Source organism: Amblyomma mixtum, unplaced genomic scaffold, assembly GCF_055824585.1.
Source record: "Amblyomma mixtum isolate Tamu unplaced genomic scaffold, ASM5582458v1 scaffold_135, whole genome shotgun sequence".
Lineage (NCBI taxonomy): Eukaryota > Metazoa > Arthropoda > Arachnida > Ixodida > Ixodidae > Amblyomma > Amblyomma mixtum.
In genome coordinates this window covers 1-16,171 of record NW_028317668.1, presented here as the reverse complement: position 1 = coordinate 16,171, position 16,171 = coordinate 1, and the positions used below count along the sequence as shown (strand labels likewise).

Genomic DNA, 16,171 nt, shown 5'->3' with positions numbered 1-16,171 from the left:
AGTTCAATGTTGAAAATTAAATTCAGAAGCCCCATGAAATCAGAGGGTTTTCCATAAACTGATTCCATAGCACTTACTTGAGGTCAGTGCTTTTGGTGTTGTCTGGGCCCCAGTGCTGCGGCAGGATGCTCTCAAGGCGACCTGATCAAATTTACTGCACAGCTGCACCCCTGACTTGCCAGTGTCGCAGGCCAGTGTCGCCGCAGACTTGCCAGGCAAGCAGTGTTGCACACTACTGGAGCACTCAGACATGCCTGACTCCTCTGGAAGTGTGTTTGCACTGCCTTCGTATGAAAATTCCACGCTACCAGTTTCAGCTGGTTGTGAACAGCTCCTACATGGCCCTTCTTTAGTGTAAGCAGTGCTGGAATCTCTCAGCAGAGCATCAATAATCTCACTCTGGGCGCTCAGCATTAAAGACCAGGCTTTCGCGATCAAATCGTGACCATGTACTCGCTACTGAGCGCTGGCGTGCTCGAAAAATCCAACTGTACCGACCCAGTCCCTGAGTGTAGCCTTTTGTACCCAAGCTCTCAGATTCTACCGTATCAGCAACGACCAAACAAAGAAAATAATAAGCGACGGGCTGGCCATATATCGATATGATTTTCTCAGCTGTAGGAGAAAGAAAAATCGGTTTCTCTCGTATAAGCAGTCTGCTCTCCTTTCGCCTTCATTTCCGTTCCCCGTTCCACGTAATAATCAATTATTCAAGCTATGACCGACGCCTTAGTGAAGGGCTCCGGAAATTTAGACCACCTGGGGTTCCTTAACCTGCACTGACATCGCACACTACACGGGCCTCTGGAATTTCGCCTCCATCGAAATTCGACCGCCGCGGCCGGGATCGAAACCGCGTCTTTCGGGTCAGCAGCAAAGCGCCGTAACCACTGAGCCACCGCGGCGGCTAGAGGACGAGGAAATCTTCCCAGAGCCATGTACAACCCGCCCATCGCAGGCAAGAAAATATGCTGCACACACCTGTTTTCTCTGACGTTTCTCGAAGGCGCCGCGCCGCTTCGCTTGAAGTACCGGTCGATGAGCAAACACTGTCGGAGTTGCGCCGGCATGCAGTTGCCGCTTTGTCGGAATGCCAAACTGACTCTTAAAGGGTCAGTCTACTCACCGAGATGAGTGTATAAATAATGGCATATTCTGGTAGTTGGCCCCCTATAACATCAATAACGAGGGAACTGCTCCCGGTTTAGGCAGGAATTTATATTTAATTTCGGTGTTAAAAGTCGCGTAAAAATGCACAGTGGCGACCCCAAACGTTCATTTTGTTCAAGCAGGTGGTAGTCTTTTTTTTTTTTTGTAGAAGCATAAGTGAATATACTACGTACCGTCAGTATGCCCCAATGTCACAGAAATATACGTTTTGTTCTAGTAAACTGTAGAAAGCGTAACACTCACTTTTTCTGTAAATCACATGAATATTTATAGTTAACGTGCGCTAAACGCAGGCACATTCCCACTTTTAGTTCAGTGTATGCTAGCAGAGAGGCAAAAATAAAGTCAGCCTATAGTGGCGCCATCTGGTTGTCAGGACGGGAACCATTGCTGTAAACAAACCGACTCTCCACTTGAGCCTAGAAGCGGCAGAATCGTCACTCTAATTATTAAAATAAAGCAAATACATCACTTATACGTTTTCTTATAGGCGAGATGAGACAAAGCGAAATACCGGCGCCCCATTTACGGCCAGTGAACGCACTGAAAAAGGCAGAAACAACGAGAATTCAGTCCGAAGCGAGAGGTCCAGCTTCGACGGGCGCCGCCATGTTTGTCGCCGCGCGACGGAAATCCCGATGGTTGCCAGATGAGACTACCATCTCATACAGATGTGTTCCAACATCAATAAATTCTATTTTAAAATGTTCTACCGCACTTCTTGGCACCACACCTGGCTAAACGGTAATTTCAGTAAAGAGCTATCGGTTGCCGCAAAGAAAATATGGCCGATAAAGTTCAGTAGACTGACCCTTTAAGGTGCGCCTCGGCCTCATAACAGCCAGCCGTGAAGTGCTCTGAACACAACAGCGACGCGTTCGACACAGCGCAATCTTTCCGGCCCACACATTGTTCCCAAGCTTTCCTTTTCAACGGCTCCCTCGGGAACCTGAAGAAGGACACAGCGCTGGCCGCACTTTTCTCGCTCCGGCATCCGACAGCTACGCACGGGCAGTGGGGTGGCATTCTGCCTGTCGCTGTGCTCGAAGGCTTCCTTTTTTCCCGCTCTCTACGCAAGACCAAGAGCAATGATCAAACGCTACAGCTTGCGACAAGGACAACCCCTACGGAAAAACAGGCAAGAGCAACCGAGACTCTGCCCTTGTGACGTCACGACATCAGTGCTCGCCAGTATTGCTCGAGCAAGAGCCACTCGCTGTGCTATTTTAAAACAATTAATTTACTAATTCTGTACCGCATGAAATGCGCTCATATTTTGTACAGCTGATGCGGAATGCACAATTAAGAACATGCCATTAGCAGTGTGGGCCTGAAATTTGCTGTCGTGGCCCCTTTAATTTGTTTTTGGGGGACTCTCCGTGATTTCGCCTTCCTGGCACCAGCTGGTACAGGACAAGGTTCCTGACAGGTCTTCTGGCGTCGCGGTTAGTACGGTGGCTTGATCTTCGAGACATCCGGCCTCTTCACCTGCTGCCAGCACGAACTGAGTCGTTTTGCAGACAGCGTCGTTGCCGTTGCTTCTCCTCTGGCGAGACGAAGGCTGCATCATAAGGTGGCAGTAATGGAGGTGTTTTGTTTGGCGATGGGGTCACGTCCAGCACTATCGTATCTTTGTCTTCATAAATTTTCGCCGTTGTCTTTACGTCCGGGCCCTTCGACCTCTTGCCGCGTCGGTGAGATAGCTATCAAGGGGAGCAACCATCGCAGCTGCTAAATATATCGTTTGTTGTTGTTGTTGCTTTAGTGGCATGGCACATGCCCACGGCAGGGAATCGGCCAGCTTCAGTGAGGAGGGTCAAGAGAAGCGGATAAACTGGTGCCAATCTAAAGCTGTGCTTTGGGTAGTAAGTGCCTGCGCCGCCGGCGAGCGCACTAACAATGGATGCTCTTCTTTTTTCTATCACCTAAAGAAGCTCCGCTTTTCACACTGTCTTGAATATCATTAGCGAATCGAATCGGTCAATGCTTTGTTAAAAATGCAGAGTACCAAATTACGTTTCATTATTTTTCTTGCTGCTGACATAAAAATCTGTTTTACAATTTAACAAAAAAATACCCACTGCTTTTGCCCTGAACAGGAACAACTTTTTGAGCGCAGCTCTTAAGTGCCCGTTCCCAGTTTAAGCAGCGTCCCTCTCTCGTTGGCGCAACCGAGCGCGCAGCGCAGCTGACGATGAAAGACAGCGATAGTGAAGAGAGCGCGATTAGGAGGGAATGACGGTAGCGTGAAGGGATGTTACGCCGGGTTACACACCGGCGGGTTACACACCGGCGACCTACTGCATCAAATTAACGAGCGTTTTCCCCTCTCGCCGATAACGTCATCGGTAAGGTCCGCGTCGATCGACAGACATGGCGTCAGAGTAGCACGCCCTGTAAAAGCGCTGACGTTTCGCCCGAGGCGAGGCCGATCGACGGCGGAACGCTGTGCGCGCTGCCCAAGTCGAAACCTAGTAACACATGTTATTGGGCTAGTTGGTCCATTGTATAAAGAAAATAAACCAGCCAAAAAGACTCACACAGGAAAACTGAGAAGAACAAAGGAAAGACGCCAGCCTCTGTCATTTCTTCTTGGTTTTTCTGCGAGAGCCTTTAGGCTGGTTTCTTTTTCCAACAGAAACCCAGAGCCGCCTTCGTTCTGCATGGCGTTTTTCGTACATGCGATCGCCTACAGTACGAGTACCGCACCAGCTTCGCTCAAAAGTCAATCAATCAATCAATCAATCAATGCAATTTATTTACAAGAAAAATCTGGCTGGTCACCCTGGACTAAAAGATTTGCACACAACTTGACAAGGCCCAGGGGACCGTTGCATAACTGTAGCGAACGTGTGAAAAAATTGGAGTACATTTAAGCTCCGCATTAAGGGTATAACGCGATATCATAGTGGGTTAGGCTTTCCAATTTGGGCAGTGTGACACATTTTAAGGCATTCTTAACTTTTTTCAATTGTTTCAAATAATTAATTCATGGATTAAACACTAAATTTTTCTAATTACCATCATGAAGCATCGGCTTTTCAATCTCAGCATTTTGACACCTTTGAAAGCTTTTTGTTCAATTTTTTCATGCAATCAATTTATTTATTTATTTATCTATTTCCATACCCTAAAGACCCAATCCGGGCATTACATAGGGAGGATTCACCAAAGAAAACAACAAATATACAACACAGAATACAAACGGATGAAAACAGAAGTAAACAAGTTAAGAAGGCAGGTACAAGTTAATAAGAGAAAGGAAAAAAAAGGCTAGGAACAGGTATTTGAAAAAAATTCACGTGTAGCAAATCCCACAGAAAAAATAAAAAACCCTGCCTTCGAAAGTTACTAAACACAGCGTCTAACATTTTGCTGAACGTTCCGGCCGACACACACACACTGGAGTAACCAAAAAAAAAGAAGTGAATCACACAGTGATCAAAAAAGCAGAACGCACATCAGTATATGTTAGAATTTTCTAAATAGGACCAAAGAGCTGTTTTAAATGATGATGTTTCAGCGATAGCCGCAATGCTAGAAGGAAGCGAAATCCACTCTTCAATAGCCAGGACCAAAGGTGAATTTTTGTATCGTTTTGTCCGGGCGAAAACGGGTTTAGTCTTCATCATGTGATCTACACGAGTCGATGTGTGCGGTGCCGGGAGAAGATGGGAACTTCATGACTTCATTAACTCGTCACTCGCTATTACACACCAATCCATCACTAGAGCCACAAATTACCATGACACAATTTTTTTCACGCAACCCCCGATTATAGGTCACAGGTTCGAATCCCTGCCGTCAGCCAGGCTCTTACTAGTACGTTTATGCTGCACGAAACGCTGAATCGTGTGACACCATTAGGAACATTCTGCGGCAGACGGCTGTCATGAGTCGATTTTTTTACGCAGCCCCCCCCCCCCCCCCCTATTTCTGACACGCGGGGCCGACTACGCCCACGGCTTTTCGACCGAACGAAAAACAGCGCACTGAAAAGCGGCACAGCAACAAAACAGCGGAAGGAAAAAACAGAATGGCGACAAAGTAACACAGCGAAAAAAAATTGCCGACGATTGCGTTACTTCCTAATGCGAAATTTGAGCGCTGCTCATCAGTTGTTTCAGCTTTTCGATAGATTGAAGCAAATAATTCGAGCAAGACATGTATGTACAATTGAGAACTTGTTATTTTTCACACATATTCCTTCTTCAAGAAACACTCCACTAACAGTTCTTGATTGTCATGAAGGAAGCTTTGTGTTCGGAGAAATAGATGGATATATGCTCGACTTGCTGCACCAATGCCTGGTTCTCAAAGACGAGGTGTATACAAGTATTTCGCGAGGTTGTCACAGCTGTGGGAGCCGTTACGAGCGAGAGGAACGGGATGTTCTCCCGCATAAGTGGTAATAAATTCCTGTATGTCTTTGTATCTACATTAATGTCCCCACCCACCCTGCCACCCTGGCAGGTGGCAGTTAATAGTTGATCGCAATAGTAGGTCGCGAATTCGCTCACTGTTCTCAGCGCTAACGCATGCAGCCCACATCTCTCTCTCATCACCCCACGTACCTATAAGCGCGATTCAGGCATCCACTGATCCAGGAAGCCAGTTAAGCGCACTTCCTTCCTTAAAATGGTTGCAGTGTAAAACGTTGTTAACGCCGACTTCAATAAACACAACGAACTCCAACGGTCTATGACTTCAGCGCAGCGTTTCTGGCACAACGTTGTCAATGCCAACAACACATGCAACGCACTTCTGTCACTACCGCCACGTAGCTTAAAGCACGATTGAGGCTTCCACTGTTCCAAGAAAGCAGTTATGCGCCTTCCTTCTGGTTCAGGTGTCCACCGAGATTTGTGAGACAGATACTGCGCCTTTTCTGAAAAACCAACTTACCAATTTTACCCTCTGCTTGCCAAGCTCCCGCTTCATTGGTTTCCCAGCTTAAAGCGCGACTAAGGTGTCCACTGCTGGTTGCAACAGACGCTGCGAAACGCAGAAATGGGTGCCAAAGAGCTGCGCTCGAAAATACCGAAGATACTTTGAAAATTCTAAAGTGTCCTTGGCAAAAGCCTTGTGGTCAACCCACTGCCGTTTCCCCGAACTGCTTTGCGCGGAATCACTGGGCCGCTTCGGAGCAATACGACTAACTCACTCGACTGCAACGAGACGTCTGGCGAATGAGCGGCGGTGCAGCCAAGGTAGATATGCCATGGTAGTGAAGGCTCCATAGACGCCCATTGGTCCAAAAAAAATGGCGGCTCATGGGGGCGCTCCAGCGCCCCTATTCTGGGGGGGGGCTAATACGTATTAGTGACGTTGAATGACGTCATGCATACGTATGTTTTTGGCGCGAATTATAAAGTGGTCTTTTTATAGAACCCGCATTTTCGAGCCGGTATCACTTGAAGGTTGCCTTTCAGTGCGCACCAAATCTTTGCCAGTCAAATGTGCTTTAGTTCCTGCTAGTTGTGGCCTTGTTAATGTGCAATTGGGAATCCAATGAAAGTGACTGGCAAAGAAGGCAGCATAGAAAGGCAGCAACACTTTCAGACGCTGGCTAAGCATGCATGATTCGTAGTGGAAACCTCGGTGGAAATGCTGGTGCTAGTACTTTTGAGTATGTTAGGGTATGATGCACAAAGCACAGGCTCAAGTGCACAGTTTGCAATACAGTATACGGCAAGTATGGTTTTCATATTGATGTTTTATTACAGCAACCAAACAAACACAGTGTTAAAGCACACCAACAAAAAATGCGCGTCACAGGCAGCTCAAGTAGTAGTTTTTTAAGCTCGCTATTTATCCCAATAGTCAAGGTGCGGATAGGAAAAAGCCTTCACGTTCCACGAACGTTGCCAGGTAGGATATTGAAAAGTACAGAAAACAAAGCTACGACAGCTCCAATGAGGCAAACATGACATAAGTAGGCGCATCAACACATAGACCATGCAGCACACAGAGATTACTCTTCACATTTCATTTCTTCAACCGAAAGAATATAGCAAATATGTTTACACCTGCATGACAATATTAAAAACAAGTTTTAGCATCAACAAATCTGCTCAACGCTAGAGCATTACGCCATACATAGGGCCTGCGCACTACCTCGAGAGCTCCTTGTTGCTAACCGAAGTAATTGGAAGCAATTCTAATCAAACTAAAATATACATGAAGTGCAGTTTAAAGTGAAGTGCAAGGACATTCAGTACAGCCACTCCTTCCTCGAGTAGGCACAGCATCGAGACGCAGCCATCCTGGCCGTAGATACAGAAACAGGTCGTAGTCAAGGGTTCGACGGCATACCGTCTGGTCAGGAATCATGGCTTTATGAGATTCACTGGTCACTGACCATGGTCAAACAAATTTTAACAAAAATGACGTTTCGGGAGCGCTACGGCTCCCTTTTTCACAATGAGCAACCGGCTCGTCGTCCCGGGCTTTTTGTAGCGGTTAGTATCGTTTTTAGACATTTAGCGTAGATAGGGTGCAATGTGGCATCATTCTTATTTATTGTGTTAGGCGTAGTCTGGATTATTAGTGACTCGAGATTTCGGCGGGCTGATACATTCTTTTCTGTTGTCACGATATCTGCTTCGTCCCAGTTAATTTCATGGCCATTCTCTTGCGCATGCTCCGCGATTGCGTTCGCTGTCGCTTTTCCTCTTCGTACGTCGTACTGTTCTTTCAGGCGTCTCGTGAGATCTTTTGTTTCGCCTATATAAACTGATCAACAGTCGGCGCAGGCGATTTTGTAAACTACGCCGGGAAACTTTCCACGAGGGAGCTGATCTTTCACGTTTACCAGCTCATTTCTTATCTTGCTCGTTGGTACATGTGCAACATGGACGCCGTGCTTGCGGAACATCCGCGCCAGCGCCTCGCTGATCCTTGATATATACGGGATAGGGGCTCGCTTCGGTTTCGGTGCGTCGGCACTTTCGTCTTCCCTGGCAGTAGGCTTCTTCGATGGCGCCAATCTTCTTTTCGTGTTCCGAATGAAGGAAAACGGGTAGCCGTTTCTTTTTAAGTCAACTTCCACGGTTTTCATTTCGTGTTGTAGGGCTGCGCCTTCACTGCAGACTTCCCTGGCGCGGTTGATTAGAGATGCAACCACTTACCGCTTGTGACTGACTGGTTTGACCATGGTCAGTGACCAGTGAATCTCATCAAGAAACAGGTCGAAGTGCTTGGAAGAAACCCTCAGGTCTCGCAGCTGACACGGCGTCTTCTCCAGGCTTAGGTTGCCGCAGAACTGCGCCAACGTTTTGCACCTGGACACGATGCAGCGTCCACGTTATACAACTGCACCCAAATGAATACCATATACTCCAAACGTCAATACGCCAAGATTCATTTCACCTAAATGCAGTACGTTATAACTATGGCAGAAAATGCTCGCGCCAAGCCTCCGCGCCTCAGAGTGCGGTTGCGCTCGGCTGATACCACGCGGCTAGCTGCTTTTCTATGCTCAAAGAGTGACGAGAGAGATGCAGCAAAATGAGTTTAAAACTACATTGACGGTCATGTATACGTAGAACGGCAATAGCTACTGCTGGGCGAATTCAGTTAAGGCACAGTCAATGCGGTGCACATACACATGGTTGAGTTTCGATACTGTCAGTTCCGAGGGGATCCTCACATTGGCTTCACGGTGCTGCAAAACCCATTAATGTCATGATCAGAGCTTTTAGGCAGCGCAGTTGGTTTTCAATTGACCATGCGGCAAGTAGAGGGCACGTGGTTGCTCATGAGAGCCCGGTATGAATTTCACGTTGGTGACAGTCGGCTGCACGAAACTAGCTATAAATAAGACAAATGATTTGTGTCTTTTGCACATCTTATGAATGTAAGTGCGTGCCCTGAAATTTACTAAAATATCCCGATAACATGAAGCCAAATGCGTATGAAACGGTTACAGGTACCATAGGCGCGGAAAGCCCGACAAAAGCACATCTAGAGCAGACGACAACGGCAAGAGCTCACCTGCGAAAGTCCAGAGGGAAGCGGTGTAGTCTTGTTAAGACACCCACGGTACAACTCACGCTGTCACAATGTGCCACGGAGCAAGGTTTCTTCACATGCCGCAACCTCATCTTGAAATGCAGAGCTAAGCGCTTGAAACGATGAGCGCGAAGCCTCGGGAAAAGGTTTCGCACTGCCCGTACACCAAAGGAAACGCTGCAGCGGTGCAGCGGGGTGCAGATCTTGCCAAACGGTGACAGAGAAGCGACGGGCAAGGACGACAAAAACTTCTTAAAGGGGCCATTTCGAGACCGGCGAGCTTAATTTGCACGCTTTCCAAGGCGCGCCATAGCAGGCAGCTGGAGATAAGAAATCGCTCCGTAAGCTCCCGCAGCCACTGTGGCCGGGGGCCCGATTCTCGATATTCGCCAATCCGCCATGAGCGGGGCGTACCCGTGACGTGTAAATCGGGGCGGTCCGAAAATGCGTAACAGCAGAATGTAATGACGACATTGAAGAATAAAGAAAAAAGTATGACAAAAAATAAACGGTGTCGTCTGCTACTTGGCGCCAAGTACAAAAAACACCGCCGAGTTGCGGCGCGAAGGGGAGTTAGCAAAGTAGCGCCGTAGAAATGGACGGTGAATTGCGTTGCGGCGGCGGTCTCGGCGTACTCGCCGCACAGTGATGGTGCTGAATGCGACGCTAAAGACCCTGTGGCCGGTCGTCACGGAAATAAGAGTTTAGCGGTAATTGTGCTGCATGAAGCGAACGCTTATGCCATCGCGTAGCGTGTCGCGTCTCCGTACTTGTGAGATGCGATCAGCGTCACGGGGAGAGGAATTGGCGGAGAAACGGCTGGCTCTCGATCGTAATCTCAACGCGTCAGTGGCGTTGGAAAGCTTTACCTCACCGTGTCACTTCTTCAGGTGCATAGACCTTAACACTACCCTTGGTTACGTTTGCAAGCGGCCGCGCACGAAACGCGACTGCGAATCGCGTCAAGTGCAACGCTATGAGCGCGTACGTCTTATTATCAAAAGCGTCAAATGCGAAAGCAAAATAGGGAGATATTGTTTCCCGCCAGTACTTAAAGAAAAACAGACAAAGCTAAAAGTCCACTGTCAACAGAAGCATGTATTTCACAGTGTTGGCGTTTCACTTAATCTCAATAGGACATGGCACTCATCTTTTGCTTTGTGAACATTAACTAAGCCTGCCTGCAAGCAGCCTTCACGGACTTTATATAAAAGCACCTCACGAATGCATGGCATAGAGTGGCAGGTACATAATTTCATTCAAATAAAAAAAGGCTTTCAATAATGCTATTTGATTTCAATGTCTGAAAAGGCCCTCAATCTTGTTAATTCTGTCTAACAATGAGCACACAGCACTTACCAAGGGCATATAGGCAGGTACACCACTCGTGTGATGCAAGTACGCACCAAAATGTGAGAGGTGAAACAAAATTTGTCATGCCCATCCCTACAATTCCTTTGCTGTAGGACAACAGTAATGCGTCCACAGCAGCACCAGGCAGCTCCTTTCAATGCAGCAAGATTCCTTGTAAGAGGGCAATGTGTGATGTCAAGAAAGGTGAAGTCGGCTGGAAAAAGATATCTTCACATATGCTACTCAACATTGGGGAACGGGACGAATATAGAGGGGGATAATGAAGGTGGAGTGTGATGCCACATCACAAACAGGTAATGCAGTGTGCAAGACACTTGCTTTATTTGCTTCATGCAAGTTATCGGTTTGGTTTATTGGGGTTATTTAACGTCCCAAAGCGACTCAGGCTATGAGAGACGCCGTTGTGAAGGGCTCCGGAAATTTCGACCACCTGGGGTTCTTTAACGTGCATGCAAGTTATTATCATATCATGCACATACACGCGTATTATCTAGTGCGCATGTCATATTAAGCCTGAACATGGCTCTGGGTCAGGTCAAGGAGCTGAAGGATAATAAAAACAACGGTGAGTTAAGAAGGAAGAACAGCAACACAACAAGAAAAGCACAAGCATGCACAGCAGCAAGATAACACACAAAGGGGGCAATAAATGCAAGGCTAACATGACCCACAGTATTTGAGGGAGGCAGCATCACAGACAAGCAGTGGTATTCTAGCAAAAGGTCTCTTAATGCAGCATGATAACATTGGATGATGTGGATTGGTTTTGGCAAGCCCTGTGCACGCCACGAGCAATCTACAAGAGGCCTCAGTCATGTTTCTAGCCTGATGTGCAAATGCATGACTTTCCCTCTGTGCACACTCCTGACCACATACATATCAGGGCCATTGTTGGTTTTCTTTGAGGGGTGGATCACAATGCCGTTAGGCAACATTTATACCATACACTGATGCAATAAAGACCCTGTGATGCCACTATTGCGCACTGCAGGAGAGTAATGCTCAATGAAATGCGTTCACTCTCAAAGTACCTTCCTTTACTGTGAACTAAAATAGACAACCCTCTATGTACACTCAAAATATGATATCTACAGTTCAGTGAAGGGCACCATACCAGATGTAGGTGCTGAAATGTCGGCAAATGTCTGAAAGGACACTGAGGACTAATCGAAGTTGCTCTGCAACAGTAGATTACCACATTCCAATAACAAAGGGCCTACCTGTACTGAGAACAAAGCTTGTGTACAGCTCAGAGATTATTTGTTCAAAGAAGCAGTTCAAAAGTACCATGGTGAAGTGCGTTGGCAGGAAGGCTATTACAGCCCTTGGTTGGTAATAACTTTATTAGTCCCACTTCAGTGGATCAGGTGAGGGTTAGTGAAGGGGTGTTGAAGAGGTCGGCGACGGCCCTCAGGCCACTTTAGGTGACCAGGCACTGTTTGGCTGCAGCAACCTTCAAGGCCCAGGCCATGATGCAAAGCTGAAGCTCTGCCTGTGAGCTGCGCAGAGAAGCCTCCCATCGCTCCTGTGATTCCACCCCTTGGAAAGGAGGTTTCGGTTTGTTTGGGCAAGCCTGATATGAGCGTTTAAAATCCGCTCTGGTGCTCGAGCATAAGTGACAGGTTGGAGATTTCTCCCCTCTATGTATGTATTACACTCCACTGCATGAAAAAAAAAACAGAACACTTAAAATGCCTAGTGGTGTGTGCACATGGAGGGTAAATTGTTTTTTTGAGCATGATTAAGGCAGCTTGAAAAATGGTAAGCAAGTCTGATTCAGAGTTTCCACGAGGAGAGTGTTAAATAAATGAACAGAAGCTATTCACCACCAATATAATGATAGAACAGGTTGCAAAATGTTGATGAAATTGGAGTCATTGCAAGTGCCTGTGCATAAAATTTAAGCTCCCTGAAAAATTACCGTCTTGTACAGCTTTGCTGGCTAATTTCTCTGAAAGTTCTAGCAGAAGTATGAAACCAAACCAAGTCAGGTGGAAACAGGCTGCTATTCTTTTTTCACACTATAAGAATAATTTTTTTTTCCGACTACCACCAGGTAATATTATTAGTGCTGTATGGTACGTGATGGCATCGCAATTAGTGCTAAGAAGTTATTGGGTGCCATGTGCAGCCAGAAAAGAATGGTACGGAAAGCCTGCACACACCACTGTCAAGGAGAGAGGCTGCCATTCAGCAGAAAACCCAGTGTTATCCAGCCGGCATTGCGTCAAAAGACAAGCTTCACGCGTGGATGTCCACAGTGAAAGTCACTGAAAAGAGGATTTGTAATCTGAATCAAACGTCAGCACACGTCTGAAACTACTTCACTTGATAAAATAATAGATTTTACGTACAGAAAATTAATAAATTTCTTTCTGCCTTGAAACCCATGACCCCTGGATCGCCAGCCAGGCACGCTACCAACTAGACCGTGTAGGCACATTGACTTTGCTGAGGTACAAAAGGGGGGGGGGGAGGGGGGGGGAGTGATGTGTGGGTGCTGTTGGCTTAATTTGAAGCCTAGCAATGTAATTACTGCAGTGAACTAGAGATGTGCCAATTAGTGAGAAACTAATTACAATAACATTACATAGGTGAACTGCAGTGTAGAAGAGTTCAAAGACAAGAATTGGGAACCTGTGCTGAGGCAACTCTGATAAATGTGTGAACACGAATGAAGAACAGTGACTGTGTGTGTGAAGAGAAACCGCTGCAGGGAGCCATGAACACTGTTGTGTGATACCCATGAATGCTGAGCTTAAGTGTGCCCCTACATTTTTGGGGAGCGAGACAAGTTGCATTGCCTCTTAGGTGTTGCAATTTGCTCAAAAAAAGTGAGGTGTCTTTTACATGCAGAGTGAAAAGTTTGTGGAAGCCATTATTGGCAAAATAATTTATTTCCATCACTGAACTTCATGCATCCTAGAATTCATTATGCAGCCTAACTGCGAATCATTACCTAGTGCAACAATACACATTGACGAATATGTCTCGTCTACAAAGATAAGAATTTTTTTGGGACAGACTCATCTTTCATAACCGTTTGACAGTGGTGTACATGCACATTAGTGAAGTAGCCAGCTGAAGTAGCCACCTTTGCTAAACAGAAAAATGGCAGCACGGACACTGATACGGTCCAGTCACACTAAGGGTGCAGAGGGTAAACAGGTTGTCTAGGATTTCTCTTAAAATGACCAAACAGCAACCCCAACTTATATGAATGAAAAGTGCAAGGGGATGAGTCAATGAAAATGGGATCTAACACAGTTTCACTGGGAGGACAGGTGGGCAGTGACCTTCCATTCAAGGTTGCATTCAAGGTTGATAGCCCAGCACAGAAAAAGATCTTGGACCTCAAATCCTGGAAAGAGAAAAAGATCCCGAACCTGGGAAGACCGGCTGTGTAACCCAGAAAAATCAATAGCGTTTACTACTACTACTACTATTATGATCCATTTCCAGCTAACTTATTGAACCGAATCATGCCCTTCCAGCTACAAAATGCCATTTGGAGTTCCAGAAGAGGGCAAATATGGGCTGGTTGATACATGTTTTACGAATTGGAAAAACAGCGCAGTGAAAGACAACACAAAAGAAGGACAAAATGCCAGCGCTTAGAGCTTTATTATTGAAACACAAATTATGTCCAGCTGCATAATTTATACTTCCAGTTACCTTCAACTGAATTAATGTACAATTTGTAGGTTTTCGTCAGGGGTACAAATTTCAGCTAGAAGATGGGAATAGGTACACGTGTCAGAACGCTGGCCAGGCCTTGCATTTTCATCTGGGAAATTGACCGTGAAACAATTACATGACTTTTCCTTCAGGAAAAATAGTTCACTGCTGTATAACTACGTGCAGCATGTGAAAGAAGCAGTCAAAAGCAAGCAGACAGAGGCAACCAAATGCCATGAGGCAAAGCATGTTGTGATCTCATCACACAAACAGTGCCACACAAGACGTATTGCACCCTGAAGAACAGATGTTGTAAATGACTAGAGACACAGCGACCATGCTGTATGTTGAGCATGTTGTGGACTGCTGGCTCTCAACAAACACCAAAGCAAACAATGCATTGGTGAAAGCATGTCCAGTCAACACCCAGGTGCTGGAAGGAAAACATTTTGGTGCTTTCCTGTCCTTCACTGAACTTAAGCACCAAATAAAATGTGCGCTGTGTACAAGCAGAACACGTAGGGAGGCACCACACGAAGGGATGGCACTTCTTCACAATCACCAAAGCATGTGTTGAAGCATGCACTCAGAAAGTTGGCAGACGGTAGGCTGAAAACACTTGGGGCACTTCCTGACTCACACAAAACTGCAGCACCAGACAAAAATGATTTCTACTGTCATGGATATCACCAATACGGTCCTATTCAAAGAACAGCACCAAAATGATGAAGACTTCATCAGCTTCCTGGCAGTATGCTATCAAACTTGAAGCAGAGGAAATGTATGCTGATTACTTGTGGCATAGCTACACATGACAATCACGGCAGTGAGTGCAATTCTCGAAAGCAGCTGCTGATCATGCACTTCCTGTCTGTCAGGTAGAATCCAAATGGTGCTGTGTCCTCCTCCCTGCTGTAGATGTTGGTGCTCCTTCTGTTATCACCACCTGCCAGTGGTGTCATGGTCCTGCAGCTGAGTGTGGATGAATATGTTGTGTTGCACAGTGCAAGCTCCGCTGACCTTTGCAGAGAACTCTTGACCATGGCGTACCATGACCATGACACCTTTGCAGACACCTCATGTAATCGTTCAGGAACCCGGTATCACCACCCAGCTAGGCAGCCAGTCCAGCCGAGGGGTGAGCGAAGATGAATCTGGCATCATGGCTCCCGAGCACACGAGACCCCACGGTGAGAGTAGTCCACCACATCTGCATAAGATGCAAACCATCACCTGCACATTAATCAACGCTGTGCACTGAAATCTTCCAACGAGCTAGACATTGCGTTTCCAAATATGAGAAATTGTTGAAGCCTCAAGTTCAACTATTGTCTAGTTTTACGCACAAATGTAAAATACGCTGACTGCAAAATCAATCATTAGTATCAAAACGAAGTGTTGCCATATAGCTAGAGGTACTTGATGACACATTTCCCAAACTGATGGATACAAATAATTAATACACACTTTTTATACTCAAGAAAACCACCACAGAATGCACTGCAAGGAAGGGCACAAGTTCAACTGTTTATGACTACCATGAGTTTTTTAGTATATGCATGCTTTTTCATTTTGCACCAATTGAAATGAGGCTACCTTGACATTGCGGTCACTAAGAGAAATCCAAAGCCAGAGAACAACACTGCGTGTCACCCACACCTATCTCCACTGTCACCTGAAAAGTACAGACATGATTAATTTACATGTGGTTCTATTTACACTGTTCTTCCTTGCTCAATAAACTATATATAAATGCAGACAGATATCATTAGCCGCATGCAATCTTACTGCAGGCAAACATGCTATCCCTTCATGCCTGCCACAACACACTAAGCACGTGCTCACCAGTTTAACGATTTCCATGCGGGCAGCACATGGAGAGAGACTGCACATAAATGGGTCATGGATGGATCCCGCACAGATTCTTGTGAGCTGG

General features: G+C 46.3%; 1 long non-coding RNA gene across 1 annotated transcript; it reads right to left on the bottom strand.

Moving 5' to 3' along the window:
• Positions 1 to 13,431: 13,431 nt before the first annotated feature.
• Positions 13,432 to 16,074, bottom strand: LOC149324822 (uncharacterized). The gene is made up of 2 exons (XR_016286677.1): positions 15,256 to 16,074; positions 13,432 to 15,201 (listed from the first exon to the last, which is right to left on the bottom strand). It is a non-coding gene; the product is annotated as an uncharacterized LOC149324822 (long non-coding RNA).
• Positions 16,075 to 16,171: the final 97 nt, after the last annotated feature.